This window comes from Sinohyriopsis cumingii, chromosome 7, assembly GCF_028554795.1.
Source record: "Sinohyriopsis cumingii isolate HCF-2022 chromosome 7, ASM2855479v2, whole genome shotgun sequence".
NCBI lineage: Eukaryota > Metazoa > Mollusca > Bivalvia > Unionida > Unionidae > Sinohyriopsis > Sinohyriopsis cumingii.
The window spans coordinates 105099449-105114980 of NC_142967.1; the positions used below are offsets into that span (position 1 = coordinate 105099449).

The window sequence follows — 15532 nt, forward strand, 5'->3', positions numbered from 1 at the left end:
CCCATGCTTGATGAGAAGCCCATGCCTGATGATAATCCTATGCTTGATGATAAGCCCATGCTTGATGATAAGCCCATGCCTGATGATAATCCTATGCTTGATGATAAGCCCATGCCTGATGATAAGCCCATGCTTGATGATAAGCCCATGCTTGATGATAAGCCCATGCCTGATGATAATCCTATGCCTGATGATAATCCTATGCTTGAAGATAAGCCCATGCTTGATGATAATCCTATGCCTGATTATCCCATGCCTGATGATAAGCCCATGCTTGATGATAACCCTATGCCTGATTATCCCATGCCTGATGATAAGCCCATGCTTGATGATAAGCCCATATTTGATGATAAGCAAATGCCTGATAAAAAATCCATGTTTGATGATGTGATGTGATGTGATGTGTTTTGGATTTTTAATGTAGCTTTAACAATTTTTCAGTCATATCGCTATGATGTCTGCAATGTGGCAGTTTACAGTGATGTTTAGCACTGGGGCATCATGCCACAGACATGTAGCATGATGTCCCACCCAGTCACATTATCCTGACACCAGGCCGACCAGTCCTAACACTAACCTCTTAATGCTGAGAACCAAGCGAGGCAGCTGTTAGTACCATTTTTGTAAGTCGTTGGTATCACTTGACCGGGGATCAAACCCATGACATCCCACATCTGAGGTGGACACTCTAACCACTAGGCCACCGGAGTGGTTCCATGCTTGATGATAATCCCATGCTTGATGATAATCCCAAGCCTGTTGATAGTACCATGCCTAATGATAATCCCATGCTTGATAATAATTGCATGCTTGCTGATATGCCCATGCTTTGATGATAATCCATGCCTGATAATAATCCCATGCCTAACGATAAGTCCATGCTTGATGATATGCCCATGCTTGATGATAAGTCCATGATTGATGATATGCCCATGCTTGATGATAAGTCCATAATTGATGATATGCCCATGCTTGATGATAAGTCCATGATTGATGATATGCCCATGCTTGATGATAAGTCCATAACTGATGATATGCCCATGCTTGATGATAAGTCCATGATTGATGATATGCCCATGCTTGATGATAAGTCCATAATTGATGATATGCCCATGCTTGATGATAAGTCCATGATTGATGATATGCCCATGCTTGATGATAAGTCCATAATTGATGATATGCCCATGCTTGATGATAAGTCCATGATTGATGATATGCCCATGCTTGATGATAAGTCCATAATTGATGATATGCCAATGCTTGATGATAAGTCCATGATTGATGATATGCCAATGCTTGATGATAAGTCCATGATTGATGATATGCCCATGCTTGATGATAAGTCCATGATTGATGATATGCCCATGCTTGATGATAATCCCCTGTCTGATGATAATCCCATACTTGATGATAATACTATCCCTCAAGATAAGACCATGGTTGATTTAAAAATCAACCAACACATAGGCAGATATATACTATTTAATAGGTTTGCCTGAAAATATGCCCACCCAATGCATTTAGCAACTTTATTTGACCAGTCCCCAATCTCACCATGGACAAATACACAGAACATTGCCTCTAATGAGGCATACAAGACACACTGCCCTACACCCCCCCACTGAGGCATATGAGGCACACTGCATTGCCCCCACCAAGGGATACAGCAGAAATGTAAAGAATTTTTCAGAAGGATAAAATAGTTTCTTTCATATAATTTATGTGAAAATGAATAACTTTCTTACATATGTGATAAATAGTATCTTACACATGTGAAAAACCGTACCTTACACGTGTGAAAAATAGTCACTTTCTTAAAGTTTGCTATGACTTAAGGCTCAGTATTCTCTAAACGTTTTGGTCAAGAAAATCAAGCTCAAGTTAGAAGCCCACAATCAGATACTGTACGAAAGATCCACGGTATTATGAAGATCAACAGTCAGAGTGACTCAGGTTTCAAAAAAATCTATGATTCAAGAGTGCATTTTAATTCTAAAAGAGTTATAGACTTTCAAGTTTTGGTACTTTTGAACATAAGCTTTTGATTTCTAGCTCAAAATGTTTCAAGAATATGTTGTCAGGAATAAAAGCTTTTTCACACACATTCCTAATTTATGCAAAAATAATATACCAGACAAAAATGACTGAAGACAGGATAATATGCAGGTTTTGCATAAAAAAAATTTGCTACAAATCTGCTCCATTTCGATAAACACCAAAACATCAGGTCAGCACTGTAAGGTATTCATATATTGGATCCTGCTCATGTCCTTGTCAGGTTCAATTTCCCTCCCTTTGACCCTCTCTACCAGGGAGTCAACACTCTAGCCAGATACACTGATGCATGCTGAAAATCTGAACAATGAATCAATAACTTGATAAAATTCTGAATGCAACTTATTATCAAATCATTAAAAACTCATGCTGATTTTGATCATAGTCATAAAACTCAATTTTTTCAAGGTCAAAAAAAATCAGGAAAATATTGTTTTTTTAAATTTGATCAAAGGAATTAATCAGCCATGCAAATTAAGAAGAAAACAAAAGTTGATAGAGAAAATTCTATATAGCCACTATAAATAAATAGACAGAAAATAAATAAATTGATGTTACCTAAATGACAATTTTTTTAATATCATTAGTAGTAATGACAGTGCATCCTAAAGACCCGAGCACTTACATCCCATATTCATAAAAATCAGAACTTCACAAATAAAAACACAACCTCACTGAAATTACTAAGAGTAACTAAAAACAATATATCCTTATAAATCAATTAAATACAGTAAATAAGACATCCTAAGATAAATTCAATGTTCCAGGTTTTCAGATAACTTTCATTAAAATCTCCGTACAAACACTTTCACTCTGGTCATATTTCAATACCATTCATGGTCATCTTTTTAAAATGAAACAGGAAACCTATATAATAATGCATTAATCAATAAAAAGAAAACAACATTGGTCCCTGTGCCACTAATGAAGATTAGTGAACATATAATTCAAAAGGCAAACAATATCCTTAATTGTTTCCTGGTCAAGAAATATTTACTGTTTGGGTTGAAAACAACCACAATTTTTACCCAAACCCCAACCCCCATCAGACTGTTTACTTTAAATGAAATTTTCTTTACTTAATCAGATTCTTTATGTTTGACATTTATCAGGTAATAGTATATGGTTATATCTTGAATACAAGAATAGATAAACTCCTCATGTTCCATAGCTGAGAAGGCAGTGTTAGTGGTACAGTATATCCTCTCTTGAAAAACCACTGCTATGAGACACCACCTGTCTTGGGAGACCAAATCCTCAATGCATGGATTTATTCATTTTATGGTGTTATGACCTGTCATGAGAGACCATTATTATTTGGTAGAAGGGGTAGTCTTTAAAGACAGGTTCTACTGTAGAAATGACGTCCACCACTTATAGATCTAATGCTGCTGTCATGCTTGCTATGTCTGCATCAAAAAAGGCTGTCAATGCCAAGGCCTTTCTTAAGCTACTTCTATGAAATCGAGAAGCCTTACATTTTAATCCTAACAGATCAGCCAATGATTTTCTTGTTAATGGTACCTGGCCAAATGAACCTGCAGCTTCTAGATCCTATGCCTGTTTATCATTATTACAGGTGTATTCAAACTCAAACACACAAATGACAATTAGCTGAGCAGATCTCATCACCTACATGTGTTTATTTATAAATTACACTTAAATTTTGAATATTTTGATAATGTAATATTCAATCACAAAATTACAATTAGTTCGGCAGATCAAACTTGTTTACTTAGACTGATATTTTGAATGTAAAACATTCTAATAATATTTTCCCAAGTGATTTAGGTTATAAAATCTGTGTAGTTTTATCATATGTAATAAAATATATCATTTGAATCAATGTTTTAAATCATACGTTTTGACTCAAACAACAGTTTGAAATAAGAAATGGTAGATAAGAAAATTTTCATTTATTCTATATTTTCATCTACAGCAACTTAGTAACACCTTATTCAGACCAGGCTTCTGTCATCCGGGCACCATCATTAAAACAAACAACTGCAAAATAAGATCCATTGAAAAATATTCTGAGAATATCTACTTTGATGCTGAAAATATTCTAACTCTGGTAGATTAAAGATTGTAATGACTTGCATCATCTGAATGTACACATTTCAGAATGAATATGTTGCAAGTCTACCAAATTCTCCATGGAACTGACCAAATAAGAAAAGGCAAACTTTTCAATTTTATACAGTATTGACCATGTAAGGAAAGGCAAATTCTCTAATGTAGTTATCAATGATACAAAAAGAGGTCAGTCTAAATGCATTCAAATCATTAACAACATGTACAAAATTTATAATAGCTAGTGTTTCTGGCAATATGGTTCTAAAAATACTTTTTTTTTTAAAAGTGGCACACAAATACCACTCCATTTAAATTCCATTGTACAATGCCAAATGCATTTTAAGCAGCTGAAAAGCTTACTGGAACAGTAAGATCAAAAGAACATCTTAGGTCAGCAAGTTGTTCTCCACCTTTCTTTATTTATTATGACATTATTGTCCATAACAGCGGGCAACCTTTGGGCCATTTGACATATGAACAACCAATCAGTGGCAAGAAAATATTTCACAAACGAATGGACTGCAACCAGTGCAATCAGTTCAAATGATATTATCATTTGAGACAGTCGGGATTTGTCTGTCTTTAGTATTACAAAGAGGGAAAGAGGGGTGGGGCGGTGGTGGTTAAAGTGTCAAACAATTATCTTGGGTTATATATTGAATAATAAGGACTTAATATTACGTTAGTGATATCAAATGTTGTTTTATTTTTAATGCAACAGCATAAAACTGCTTTGCAACATTACACAATTTTTTCAACGTTAAGCTCGCCTCAGCTACTTATGGCCTCTGTGTACAAAGGTCGGTCCACGCCACCTTAAAATATCATCAGATTGAAGCGGCCCTAAATCGTGACTTTCAAGGGACAGCCAATTCGCCATTAAATAACCATGACACTGTTGTTCTCCACTAAGACCCTTAATGTCAGAAAATAATTTAAAAAGTGGCGGCGAAGTACTTACTCTTATAGGCATACATTTTGCCTTGGTACATGAAAAACGAAAGTAGAGTTGGAATTACATCACAATTAATACTTCCACGAATGTAGTTCTAGTCTATTTTTAGAACATTTTTTCCTCTCTCATTTTGGTGGTGATAGAAGAGTTTTATTTATGCATTTTTGGTAGGGATTTAAAGGTAACTGTTTATTCTTGATAATATGAGCTCAGGTGTTGTTGTCTGTATGTATTTTGGCGACAGTGCACAGTGAGTAATAAGGCCTTGGTGATGATCCGGAAGTGAAATTCGTGTTCTGGTTACATGCTGTTATGTTGACAGTCAATAATCTAAAAAAAGAGCAGGTCAACCTTTGACAAGAACTTCACCGTGAAGTCATCTTTGAAGGTATTTTAGATTAACATATGATTTGCATTGATTGTCACACAGTGGAAAGGTCAGTACTGAGAAACAAATGTAGAGAACATATAGTAAAATTAATTGTGTACTATGTCCAGTTGCGGTAGGATGACTGAACTAACTTTCAAAAGGAAGAGTTAATTTGGTCACTGCCACATACAAATATCGGCGCACGATCCCGAGATGGTGCGGATGCATTTCAGAAATGTGAACAAATTGCTGTATAACGTATTTTGATCTCTAATATGTATTCTGTCGATCATCGATGACATTAATAACAGTTGCAAATATATCCATCTGGATATCATAATTCATACAGGACAGAGTCCTGCGGCAAAATATTATTCAAGAAACGTGACACGGCACCTGTTAAAAATGTAAATGCGTTATTAATATTGCTGCTACAGAGGTCGTGTGAGATATTCCCGACTTTTTACTTAAAACGTGCAGGCGCTACCAAGAAAAAATAGAAAAGGCAAAGCTAATATCATAACAAGAGACCCAAGCTGATCGGATGTCGCTCACATGTATTACATAACTTAACAGTTGACCATTTCACTAATTAGTCCTATGTATTTATACATTTTCTTACTTTATTACATACATAATACAAAAATTTAAAAAGTACTTAATATGCATGATCTCTTGCTTATAATCTAAGTCATCCTTAAACCCATTTATACCAAGTTTGATAGAAATTTTATTAGAAATAAAGTTTATAAATCTGCAGAGGCGACATCAGAAAATCAGATGAAAGGCGCGTCATTATTTGGCACAGATCTCATTCATTACAGAACACGTCATCTATAATTATAATATTATTATACACTTTTTGTATAATAGTAATAAAAAGACATCAAATAAAGAATCAGTTGTTTTGACGTTTATTGTATATTTGAACAGCAGCGAAATTTATTTCAAATGAGTCTTGTATATTCAATACGCGTGTGTTTAAGTGTAATTTATATTACACGAAATCAGCTGACATGAAGCGGAGAATTTAACAGACCCATCTGTAGCACAGCAAATACTTAACAGAAGGTTATTATAATTGGAAAATTTTGCTAATTGATCATTTCAGATAACAGTTTGGAAAAGGTTAATTTTATATTACACGAAGTCTGCTGACTTGGAGCGTCGTATTTTACAGTCCCAATAGAATCTAAGCCAGTATTAACGGGGGTTGGATAAACGATTGAGGATCCTGACATGAATAATAAAAATGTTTGTCATGGTTCCAAGATCGATCTCTCTCTCTCTCTCTCTCTCTCTCTCTCTCTGACCTCGGTCCCAATGGGATGGGGATTAAAACCTAAAATTATCTACTATTTACGGGGGGGGGGGGGGGGGCTGAAAGTCTGGGAAGGAGTTATATTGCCATCTGCTTTGTATGGCTCAGAACTCTGGTTTAATATGTCATATCAGGGCATTGAATCAATGGAGAAAATACAACGATATTTCGCCCGAAGAGTACAAGGTTTCCCTCAAAGATCGCCTATTGGATCTACGACATCGTGCTTGGGGATGATATCAATGGAAGCTCGCATAGATAAGCAAAAACTCGTATTCCTTGGTCGCATGTGTAGAACATCAGCAAATTTAACGGCTAAAAAGGTTTTCCTATGGGCTGTTGGAAATTTTATTTTTGACCCCCAATATAGCTACAACTCTTTTTATATATGATGTAAATACTGTACTAAAAAAGTATGATTTAGAAGACTATCTCAACGACTTTATTTTCACTGGAAAATTTCCAGACAAAATAACATGGAAAAACTTAATTGGGACAAGAATACAGATATTTGAGGAGAGAAAACATGAAATGAGTATCAGAAATCCATCAGAGGGATTTGGTAGATTTTTAAAAATTAATCCAGGATTAAAAATGCATCATCTATGGAAAATAGCTTACACTGAGTCAAGCAGAAAAATGGAATATGGGACATTAATTCGTATTGGAGGAATGCAATCAAGACCTGGACTGTGTCCCCTATGTGGCAAAATGAGTCATGACCGTATTTTGCACATTTCGATGAATTGTGCCTTAACCTCAGACGACAGAAACCACTTGATGGAAAGTCTATTTTCGTATATGCCTCCAGTGATTTACCGTGATTTCTGTGATCAGATCGATGATGCTATACTGATTATACTACTTGGTGGTTTAAATGATATATCAGAACGTTTAGAATTTGAGGCATGGATAAATATGAAATGACTATCTACCAAGTATTTCATTAAGATAAAGGATATTATATATTCGATTCAATAGAGAACTCACTCAAAATATAAGGAAAGAAATACTTGTACTGGATTGCAAAGCGAGTAGGAAACTATCTTTGTTGTGAGGATACATTTTCAAATGTTCTATCGTATATATATCTCTATCTAGATTAGTAATGATTTTAATTTATTTATTCCTTTGCTATTGGAAATAATTCAATAAGTAACGAATCTACTATTTTTGTGATTCTATGTATTTAAATGCATTTCTTTTTTGTCTTAAAATCTTCAGAAAATGGAGAAATAAAAGAATATCATCTTCATCTCTGACCTCGGTCCCAATGGGATGGGGATTTAAACCTAAAATTATCTACTATTTACGGGGGGGGGGGGGGCAGCGCCATTGCACCTAGCCTCGCGTTAATGTATTAGTATAGTAATCTGTTTTCAGCACTACAGCATCACTTCTCTCTCTCTCTCTCTCTCTCTCTCTATCTCTCTCTCTCAGTAGAGCATTGGACTGGTAGTCCTATGGTCGCAGGTTTAAAGAAAATCTATCCCACATATAATCTGTCATATGCTATTTTATGCAACTGAATCAATCGATCAATATAATACTTCTGCGTGTTGAAAGGTTGAATCAAAGATGAGTAATTGCCAGGTACAAATGAGTTGTTTACTGCACCCAGCTTCATGATTCAATGGAAATCTACGACTTTTAAAATAGCTTGAATAAAGATGGTAATGATGCAGAGTAGCCCATAACCCCTTCTGGTATAGTGTTTAATGTTTGAAGTGGCTTACTTCGACTGCCAAATCATAAACGTCACAGGGGTGACAAAAACTAAGCTAGTGTTTCATCTAAGTATGATAAGTATGATTCAAATGTGAAAAATACAAAATGTGCAATAACAGACTCTGAAAGACTTACAGTCGAGTAGTTACTGATCAGGATGTAGAAATAGAATCTGACGGAATTTTTCTCAAGTATAGCGTCTAACAATGGTATAAAAGGTAAAAACTGAAATGTGCTTAATTTTGCTGCTCATAGTTCAAAGTAGAAAAGATGATCATGGTTGCTCAAGTATTCTTGTCAAAACCACAAATTATTCGAGTCACATGGTCGATAAGCATTTGTATACGCAAGACGAGTTGTCGAATATATAATTTACAGATTTCTTGTCAAACGTATTTTTTAATTTTCTTATATAAGAACGACGTCTTTCGTCACGAAAATAAGAACATTACAGACGATAGTGATTTTCAGAGCGATTTCTTGAGACTCACAGAGTGTGCACTATTTGTTGTTATACTTGTAGGTTACTGCATTTGTATGGGAAAATATGAACGAGTTTTTGTATGGAATACTGCACGATCTTTGGAGTGAAGTATATCCTTCCGACAAAACGAGTTCATATTTTCCCATACAAAAGCAGTAACCATTTTATTATATGCTCATTTTTTTAATTCTACCTAAGGCTTAATAATATAAACACAATACACTACAAGAAACAACGTAAATTAATGTATGCCGCATGCCAAACTAAATACACAAGCGCATATTCATCATTACACAAATCAACATTATTACTGCGCACATAACTCCGCCCAGATAAATTTGAACTTAGTCGCGCGCTCGACATAACTTTAAAAAGAAAATGGTGTGTCTGGTTAAAATTGAAATTTGGAGTCATATTGTGAATGAATGTGCATTGCAACAACTTTTCATTTGATCTGGAATGAATAGATTGTGGTATTGTTCTCGATTCTACGAAATTTCGTGATTATGGACTCGATTTGTATGCGACAATTCCACATGAAATGCATGGGATTGAAGAAGCTAGGGAGAAGCGTGTTGACATCCGCAAATCTGTTTATGTTTCTGTCATTGGATGTGTTTGAAATCATAATGTGGGAAACATATGAAGTCTTTCAAATGCAATTATCAAAAAGACGCTATGGAATTTAATGCTTTTTTCATTTTGAGTGCAGTAAGGAGGGTGCAATTGCACTTATCATCGAAATTACAGTACAATTTCGAATCGTGTAATCCAGATAGAGTACCTATGACATGGCTCATGTAATTCGGATTTGCAGAATTAAGAAACTACATTTTGAGGAAATTTAGGATGTAAACCTGTAAGTACATTTTATTTTGCCATTCTTATCACCAGCTAAAGAAGAGAGTATATGACTTGTCACTTGTGTGTTATTTGTAAGGACCTTATCTTGCGTCTGTATTATGATGTAGCTAGCCTAAATCCGAAACATTGTATCAACGCGAAATGTGCCAAAGAAGCTGGTATATGGCATTCCACGAAACATCTGTTTTAGTTCATTCAGAAACAAATTTAAACAACCACCACGTAAAAAGCATCTTACGCGAGTGTACATGATTTGTGTACAAATCAAAAGTGATGGCGTCTGCGTCCATTGTTTGTTTACAATATAAAGTGGTTCCTTATGCACGTGAATGATATGTGTGCATTGTCGCGCGGGTTCAACATCGGGTAATATTACACGATTCTGACAATGTAAAGTTAACGGAGAAAAAAATGAGCATATAATAAGGAACATTTCCACAGATATGATGTCGAGTGACTTTTATCTTAGTTAGGTATTATCAGATCAACTTATTAATATATGTGATTGTTGCGCAGAATCCAGTGAAGTATTGTTGTGGCTTTATTAAATGTAATAACGAAACTAATCTGTTAGAGATAGACGATGATCGCATTATTGATATATGTTTGGGATTTTTGCTAATAAACACTTCTGCAGTTCGCACTCATGTCTTTATACCGCATTAAGGTACACGAACTAAATTGGATTATATCGAAAAACTGTACTGTCCTTAAATTCTGTACTTAGAGTATTGTATTGTTATTCTTATTGGTAATTTTAATTCAAATCAATGTTCGTGCACAAAGACCGCGCGAAATAAAACGTTGCATTCCCTTTGGTTCGCAACAATTTATTTTGTTTGAGCGATGTTGACTTTTCTGATGTTGTCTTCTACTCATATGTTTCTTATTTTTGTGTAAGTAAGTCTCCACAACGTTTGGCAACACGCTGGAGACATACAAATGTCCAGTGACACTAAAACTGAACAGGTAAGATGATGATCCGATCTTTTGCATCGAATGACTCTCTTCAATAAAACTCTCATAATACTTCCGACTGCTTCGAGTAATTTGTGGTCTCTGTTCGTTTTTTCCCATCCAAACTGTATTATTTTCTAGTGATTCGAATTCAGAAATGTACATCCATGCTTCATTACCTTGACAATCTCATTAAAGAGTGTTTGATTACTCTTCAGAGTTGGCGAGTAGATGTTTGATGATTTCAACCCGAGCCTGTTTTTGATCAGCCGTTACAAAATGCAAGACGCAACGTGCATATTCTTTATATAAGGAGAAAATAATGATGAGAAGTTTACCTGTGATGGAGCAGAGTTAGGGTCGTATGATCCCATTTAAGTGGAAATGGTTGCTTCACAATTATCAGTGGGTTTTGCCAAACAATGAACCTGTTTCATCTATATTGTCTTTGTCATATATTATTATGTTCATACATGTTGTTAACCTTTTTGAGGCTATATTAATATACTTACAAAACAAACCGATGAAATCTAAGGAAGAAAAAAATCACAGCCACGAGAAAAGACTACATTGAGAAGAATAAAACTTCAATGTATCTGTCCTAAGAGTCTAAAAGATTTATTTCCCTCTCCTTTCCCCATCGACCCTCATCCTGATCCTCTTATTGTGTCTTCGGTTTTTATACTAAGGTTGTTTACATCAGAGTTATTCATTCTTATATTAACATATGTACTGGAATCAGTCGTTTAGTTGTGTTCAGTTATAATTTATGGGGACTTATTTATTTAAATTATTCACTGGAATTACAAAGTGCTCGTATATACGTTTGAACTGAATTACTAGTTTTGGATTATTGTGTATTCATTTAAAGATTTTCTGGATTAAATCATTGTATACATAAAGGCTGTTAGCACATTTCAATATATTGGTACATATTGGTACATCAACACACACAAGATTGGAATTCATGTGAAAGGCCACTGGAATTCATTCTGAATACTATTTGGACTTGTGATAAACTTCTAGGACTATCTGGGATTTAATTTACACTGCAGTGAGTTCTTTTAAATTTTCACTTGTATTCTAAGGAAATAAATTATTTTATTAAGATTTACAAAACTGGATGGTTTTCACTCTTTTCTATTACTCATTTTAAGACAATAGTGGGTCTAAACATCTGTGGGTAAAACTCTACTAAATAATAACATATAAAGCAGATAACTATGCAGAAACAAAAGCGGTTGAGTAGCACAATCATGGGTTATAATTCTTCTAAAGGATAGCATAGAACCCTGATGATCAAACTCTACTATAGTCTCATTAGTATTAAACTGCACATTAAATCTGGTTGAGAATGTAAAATAATCAAATGGAGTCATACATCACAAATTTCATCAGAATATATGAGAGGTGGTTAGAAGGATTAGCTGAAGATCCAGTGTATAGCAAGTGTGTATTTGCAGAGTTTACAGGAAAGAGACAGGCATCATGAGTGTACTTGTTTAATTTGGGTCAAGACATTATTGATAGTTAAGCTTTTACTGGCATGCTACTCCAGAAATGAAAACGTCTGTGGTGGATGAATGGATGGAGTCAGACTGAAATAAAATGTCAGAACGATATTGAAGTTGACAATTTCTTAAAAGCAAAAATCACATCTCACATTACAAACAAAGTAAGACAAGTTTTGAATAATTTTCGAGTTTTTTGGTCCAGACCAAAAGTGTAAATGATGGTTGGATGCACAGACAAATGGACAAACACATAACACATAGACTGACAAGGCTGAATAAAAAAAGACACATGTACACCACCTTTCCTGATATCTGCACAAAATGTCAGAGTGATATCTTAAATGGCTTTTGAGTTTTACCCTGGAAATGAAGTGTGGATAAAGTTTTGATTGATTGATGGCTGAACAAACATACAAAAATAAAAATGGTGTGAAAGTAAAGAATTGTGAATAACAAAACACCTCTATAACAATAGTCTAATATGATTGAGATATATCAAATGTTGTTAGACGTTTGCCCTGGAAATGACAGTTTGTGTAATGAATGGATGAAAAGAAAAATGTACAAAAGACCTGAATAAAATATTGAAACTGAGCAGCAAAAGAGGAATCTGGAAGTAAGTATAAAAAGTGTATATTTCAAAGACATACATTACGTGGTTTTGGAGGTTTGCCACAGAAACAAGAGTATGCATAAAGATGGATGGATGGACACAAATGGACAAAAATATGGCTGCAAATTGTAATAGGAAAAGGTACACAGAGACCACAAATGTAATCCATTAAGTTTTGTACAGATATCTTGAATAGTTTTGGAGTTTTCCTCCAGAAATGACTGGAAGGATGGACAGATGGATACATGAACAAATGGGACCATACCTTCCACTAACTTCCTACCTAGGAGATCAAGTTTAGAGTTATTTTTTACAGACACAAAACTGGGTGGATCTAATAATCATGCACTATAACTGACAATCTATAACATAAATCAATTACAACCAAATTCGACAAGTTTCCACAACAATAATTGCTACCCTAAATTTGGTTGAAATTCAAAAATAAAAAGAGAACTCCATCTACATCCTCTGCCCTACCACAATATCTGCTAGGAATAAGAATGATTTGTCAAAGAGTTCAAATTACAAGGTATACAGGATGGGGTGAGCCTAAAATAGCTGCCAGAAATGGGCAATCTAGATAAACCATGCAATCAGCATGCCTCTCTAAATCCTCTCTTAAATTTAGTGCCCATTTAACTTGATGCCCTAGGCATTCACCAAAAAGGACAAGCTTCCCCTGTATACAGTGAAGTAAAAGGCATCATAAGTAACTTGATGCTCTAGGCATTCACCAATAAGGACAGACTGCCCCTGTATACAGTGAAGTAAAAGGCATCATAAGTTTAAGTCTGGAATGAAAGCATGAATGGTGAATGGATGGATGAAGAAACAGATGAAAACATTTAAATTGTGAATAATAAAATGCTGATCTACACCAGCCACTAGTCTAAATAGGTGTACCAAATCTCATGGGGATATTGGAAACAGTTTTGGAGAGATATCTTGAATGGTTTTAAACTTATACTGTAGAAAAGAACGTGTACTTCAAGGATGGATAGATGGATGAATAAAAGCAAGGCAAATATTGAAACTGAGATCTTAATAACAAATGTCATGTCTAGACCACTAGCCTGTGTACCATGTTTCATCAAGATACCCAAGATCTTTAATGTCACATTTCAAGGTAACATTATTAGCAGGTGTTTGTACATGTGTGTGTGTGTCTGTGATTTGGATTTTTAATGTAGCTTTAACAATTTTTCAGTCGTATATCTACAATGTCTGCAGAGTGGCATTTTATCTTGCTGTTTAGCACTTGGACATCATGCTGCAGACATGTAGCATCATGTCCCACCCAGTCACATTATCCTAACACCAGGCCAACAAGTCCTAACACCAACCTCTTAATGCTGAGCGCCTAGCAAGGCAGCAAGTAGTACCATTTTTTAAAAAGTTTTTGGTTATGACTCATCTGGGTATTAGTAGGTATATGTACCAAGTACTAAGTATTGAATTATATTATGTATATATGTGGCATGATAATAAATAATAAATTTAAATATTTGCTGTAACTGGATATAACGTGTTATCAGGCATTGCAATCAAAATTAAAATATAAAGACTGTGTGTGAGAGAGAGATATAAGATTATATTTAATCTAGATATAGATAGTCAATCAAAAATAAAAAGGGAACTTGAGGTGGAAAGAGAATGAGCATTAAAATTCTTTTTGCAATAGTCTTAACAAAATGACATTTTTCTTCCAATAAATTTTGTAACCATTCTTTTTGTCACCAATTTTGTTTCTTTTCCTCAAGTTTCATCTATCCCTAGAACCATTTTTCAACCTGGACTTTATGGTTATTTATGTCTTCAAGTCATTTTGAGTATATCAAGTGTATTGTTTATGTTTAATTACAGAGATCTTTGGGATTAAGAACGTGTGTGTGTGTGACATGGATTTTTAGCATAACAATTTTCCGTCATATCGCTATAATGTTTGCAATGTGGCAGCTTATGCTGATGTCTAGCACTGGGGCATCATGCTGCAGATATGTGACATCATGTCCCACTGATTTACATTATCCTGACACCAAACCTAAAACTAACTTCTTAATGCTGAGCACTAAGTGAGATAGCTGAAAGTATTATTTTAATAAGCTTTTGGTATGATTCGGCTGGTGTTCAAACCCACGACCTCCCATATCCAAGGCAGATGCTCTAACCATTAGGCCACCAGAGTGTTCTTTGGGATTAAGACATCATTCTTGAGTTTTGATTGAAAAAATAATTACCTGGATTTATTTTCAGACAGTAGGCATTGCCTGTGGCTATGTGTTATGGCACCTGACAATGGCTATCACAAATGTTTCAAATTGGCAGTAATGCCAAACACTGACATTGTATGTTGTCACACTACATATTGTGAAATATTGATATAGCATTGCCTCCTGCCATTGGGAACCATCCTCCTATTTGGTTTCTGTTGGGGTCATCATTCCCTCAAGACAAACTACAGGAGAACAATTCCCACAGAAGAAGGCAATGCTAGAATGTTGTTGTAGAACAAAGTTTCAAAGTACTTGTATAAATGGTTATATGTGTTTTACTTTACATCACCAAATAACTTTGCTAGTAATTTTTTGTTGT

General features: G+C 34.9%; 1 protein-coding gene across 2 annotated transcripts in view; it reads right to left on the reverse strand.

Moving 5' to 3' along the window:
• LOC149795867 (uncharacterized) overlaps positions 1 to 5276 on the reverse strand; it is a 108397-nt gene extending 103121 nt beyond the window's left edge. The window contains exon 1 of one of the 2 annotated variants that reach the window (XM_089965787.1): positions 5093 to 5276. The gene's annotated coding sequence lies outside the window, so the exon portion shown is untranslated. The remainder of the gene's footprint in view (positions 1 to 5092) is intronic. The other variant, XM_089965788.1, reaches the window with a different exon arrangement.
• Between the last annotated feature and the right edge of the window lie 10256 nt (positions 5277 to 15532).